This window comes from Glycine max, chromosome 15 (assembly GCF_000004515.6).
Source record: "Glycine max cultivar Williams 82 chromosome 15, Glycine_max_v4.0, whole genome shotgun sequence".
In the NCBI taxonomy this organism is placed as follows: domain Eukaryota; kingdom Viridiplantae; phylum Streptophyta; class Magnoliopsida; order Fabales; family Fabaceae; genus Glycine; species Glycine max.
The window spans coordinates 24,299,012-24,303,811 of NC_038251.2; the positions used below are offsets into that span (position 1 = coordinate 24,299,012).

The 4,800-nt window shown below is 34.4% G+C and overlaps 1 long non-coding RNA gene across 1 annotated transcript; it reads right to left on the reverse strand.

Moving 5' to 3' along the window:
- Positions 1 to 1,247: 1,247 nt before the first annotated feature.
- On the reverse strand, positions 1,248 to 2,166 carry LOC102662013 (uncharacterized). Its single transcript, XR_005888678.1, has 3 exons — positions 1,974 to 2,166; positions 1,799 to 1,883; positions 1,248 to 1,634 (listed from the first exon to the last, which is right to left on the reverse strand). It is a non-coding gene; the product is annotated as an uncharacterized lncRNA (long non-coding RNA).
- Positions 2,167 to 4,800: the final 2,634 nt, after the last annotated feature.

The window sequence follows — 4,800 nt, forward strand, 5'->3', positions numbered from 1 at the left end:
TGTTGAACACATGTTTAACCTCATCAGAGGAATCAGGAATCATCTTCTATTTCTGTCATTGCAAGAGGTTAGGTTTCACTAAGCTTTTCATTGAAAACGTGACACTCAAGAGTCTCTAAAAAGAGTACCATATCCTTACTTGGTTTGAGTGCATTAGAAAGCATGTAAGAGACCCATAGACAAATGCTCGTAGTCTTAACTGCTACTCAAGTATTTCACATCCATTCTTCCTTACAAAATCACTATTACAACAAAAATAAAGTCTTATCGTACTAGATGTGATCGGCTACATAGATTACACAACATCATTCGACATGGTTAAAAACCAAAATTTTAGAGATATTTCCGAAAAAAAAGAGGGTTGTGTTAGGCCTTTCGGCAGCCAACGTAAAACTCATTGTTATTCTTATCATGGATTATAAAATCACTACTTGTCAATCAATTTGCACTGGTCAATTAGACTTTGTACTCCTTTCTCAATTGTGTGTCTACAAGTTTCCGGAACTTCTACGCATCCTATGGTGATAACTTGGCACAAAATGCCATCCACTCACTCCCAACCTGGCAGACATCCCTTGCTCTAATGTTGTCCTTTTTCAGAATTTGAAAATATCTACCACTATCTACTGCATATATGCCTTGATAGCATTGTTGAAGTCTTCCCTTGATGCAAACAAGGTAAAATGTGCCTAATTCCCATTTGTAATCAATAATCTGTTTTGGCATTTGGAACAAGCCATGTTTCCACATTTTTTTTTTTGCTAGGTTCCTCATCAAAACTTCCCTTATTGTGAAACTCCAGATAAATACTCAACTTCAACATCGAACTTGTCATCATCATAAAATTTGTAGATTTGGCTTCAGAAAAATCTATTCAAATCAATTCCATTATTGATGTAATGTAATAGTATTCACTATTTTCTAGACGGTTACTAGGAAGCATCTTAAATGCTTAAGAGCTGGGATAATGCATGGTCATAACCTCTATATTTATGTCATGCCACTGACTTCATCCAACCACATAAATGTAGCTTTGAATTAGGTCTATTTCCTGGTCACACTTTGCTGTATGTATCTCTATTCTCTATCATTATCATGAGACCGAGAGATTATTCTTCACACTATAAACACTGAGGCCTTACTCAAAAAGACTAAAAATTTGGTTCTACGGACAAAGGAGCAATGGTCTTTCCTTTTCCAATAGCAGTGTCTTGTCCTTTTATTACACCAATTATTACATAATTAATGATGAAAGTAACTATGCTCAATATAATAACCATCTAAACATCACAATTAATAGGAAGACCATACTTCAAAATCAACCTAATTAAGGATCCCTACCTCAAAATATAAACTGATAAAAAAATTACAATACGTGAAATATCTCAATAAAAACATTCCCCTATATTCTTCTGAATGGCCAAATGACATAAAAATTTGGTCTTATGAGACAAGTCAGCCAGTCATAACCTTAACTGCCAAAGGCTAATTTCAATATACACGATGAAAAACTTGGAACGAAAGGAGCAGAAAATTACTTACCAGATAAACAACACAAAATCAGTAATTAGATAGTCTTTTAGCACTCACAAACACACTCCATCCTGCTGTAAGTAGATGCCTTTCGGGCTGGCCTACAGAAAAGAAAAGAAAAAAACACCGAACTCAAACATTGTAAATGGAAAGTGGAACTCATTCAGGTGTCAGTTAGAAACATACCGAAGTAAAAACAAATAACTCAACAAAAAAATAAAAACCAAATCCTACATTTGCAATTAAAAAGAGCTTTATAACTCACCACGGAAGATATGTCTGAATTTCCACTCATTACCATGCAAATCCCTTGAGATTAACTCTTGACAAGGAGGCTGTTGTGAAAAGTCCTGTAGGTCAACATTATGAAGTTTAAGAAATTTAAGGATTTAATAAACAAGTTAAGAATTTTAGAGCATGACACTATGACAATATTTTACCAATGGAGGAAAAACTTTTTTAGATGCCCTGCAGGGAATAGAGAATCCCCCACGAGTGCTAGTGTCATTGGCTGTCAAAATTTTGTAGAAGTAATTTGTTGGCTGTTTACTCAGAGTGGCCAACTCAGCTGGAAGGTCTGCTCTTGCTGAAAACACGACATAGTCAAAACTATAAAAGAAAAGAAGAAGAAGAAGAAAGCATGGGTTACACTTTTTGTATGTTAAGACATCTGTCTTTATCATGAAATTCACACTATTGTAAAGGAAACAAAAAGAATTCCACATACCATTATCTAAAGAACTAATGCATTTTCGGAAGTATTGTAAAAGCAAAGATCTTATGGTGTTATATATATATATATATATATATATATATATATATATATATATATATATTATCTTAGAATTATTTGTATATACCAAATATTCTTAATTAAGATGATAAGACTAATATTTGCATAAAACTAACAGAAACAAGTGTGGAAGGAAATTCAACTAGCGGAGAGTCATAATGACTTTCAAAAGATGTGGTGTATGGTATTTAAGTGTGATCAATTGGATTAGATCATAGATCAATTGGGTTCTTGCATCAGCATCACTGTTTGTCCCCTCATTGCTCTTTTAGACTCACTGGTTCTGCACTTCTGTTCGACTAATTGTTATTATTTTTTACAATTAATGTGTATGTCTTTCTCTTATATACTACTGTTTTATATTCAACTTAAGAATTAATGCATTTTGAGTGAACCTTAGTTTTCCATTTGAGATTCAATATAATGATTAATATGGGTAGTTTGGATTAATCGTTGTATTGAATCTTAAAATGTTCGTTTGGACAGTTTGGGAAGAGTAATTTTTTATACATAATTCATATGTATAGGTTAAGTATTTGTTGTGAAATTTGATGATATATAGGTTTAGTGCATATCGATTTGTTCTCCAAGTGCATACTTGATCGTGGTGAATTAATGTCATCGTTTTCATGTTGTGTACTTAGAGATCAATGCGAAATGTTGCCAAAATTTTATCAAATTTAATAAAAGATACTTGTACATATGAATCAAGTACAAAAATGGTCTTCCTAAATGGGATATGACCACACCTTTTATGAAATAAGTGAGATGTTCATGCATGTGGGATAACCTTATGAGTATGACAATAGAGGAAACATGGATCGAAGTTGGATGAAAGCATCACGCATCAATGGCGAGTATGAGAATGAGGTTGAACAATTCTTTAAATTTGTTGAGCGTAATGCATCATTTATGGGTGGAAAATTTTTCTGCCCATGTGTTAAATGTGGGAATGGGAGATGCTAGTCACTGAATGACATAAGATCACATCTTATATGTGACAGGATCATTCTGAATTATACAAAATGGATACGATATGGTGAATTGCCAGACATGTCAATAGTGTCTCACACTGAGCCGATTGATGTAGACATCGGAGATTGTATAGAGTGTTTTCAGCAAGCACATGCACCTTTTTATGAGAAATTACAAAGTGATTCAAAGAAGCCCTTGTATCCGAGGTGCACAACCTTCACACGGTTGTTAGCAGTGTTAGCTTTTGTTAACTTGAAAGCAAGATTTGGGTGGAGTAACAAAAGCTTCATTGAATTGCTTGTGGCATTGAAGAAGATGCTTCTTGAAGATAACACGTAAAAAAATCACTACAAGACGAAGAAGATATTATGTCTTGTGGGTATATAGTACCAAAAAGTACATGCATGCCCTAATGATTGCATATTATATAGAAATCAATTTGTCGAAATGCACAAATGCCCCACATGTGGGGTATCACGGCACAAAGTGAAGGATGATGAATTTAGTGATGATGTAACCACAAACAATGGCCTTCCAACAAAGGTGTGCTAGTATCTTCCAATAATTCCAAGGTTTAAGTAATTGTTTGCTAATGGACATGATGCAAAAAATCTTACATGGCATGTAGATGACAAAAAAAGTGATGGATTGCTCCAACATCCGACTAATTCTCCCCAATGGAAGACCATTGATCAATTGTTTTTAGATTTTGGGGAGGAGCCAAGAAACCTAAGGCTTGAACATGTTTCGGATGACATGAATCCTTTTGGAAACTTAAGCACTAACCATAGTTCATGGTCTGTTTTGCTGATGATTTATGACCTCCCTCCTTGGTTGTGCATGATGCAAAAATACATTATGTTGTGTATGATGATAGCGGGTCCAAGACAGTCAGGAAATGATATTGATGTCTATCTCATTCCCTTGATTGAAGACCTGAAAAAATTGTGAGTAGACGGGGTTGATGTGTTTAATGGAAATCTCTAGTAGACCTTTAGGTTGCATGCAATGATATTTTGTACCAGTAATGACTTTTCAGCATATGAGAATTGAGTGGATATAGTATAAAAGGATATCACGCATGTCCTTTCTGTGAGAAAAAAGGACAAGCTACATCCAATTGAAACATAGAAAGAAGACAGTATATACTATGCATCGAAGATTTCTCAAACCTTATCACCCATATCAGCAATTGAAAAAAGCTTTTAATGGAAGCCAGAAGAATCAAAGTGCCCCGAAATCCTTAGCTGGAAACGAAGTTTATGATCAGGTTAAAGACATCTTAACCATCTTTGGGAAGACCCAAAAGAAGAATGCATCTGAGAAGAACATATGGAAGGAAAGGTCAATATTCTTTGATCTTTCATACTGGTCCGATCTAGATGTTAGACATTGTATAGACATAATGCATATGGAGAAAAATGTTTGTGATATTTTAATTAGCACCTTTCTTAACATTAAAGATAAGACAAAGGATGGTTTGAAGTGTTGTCAAGATT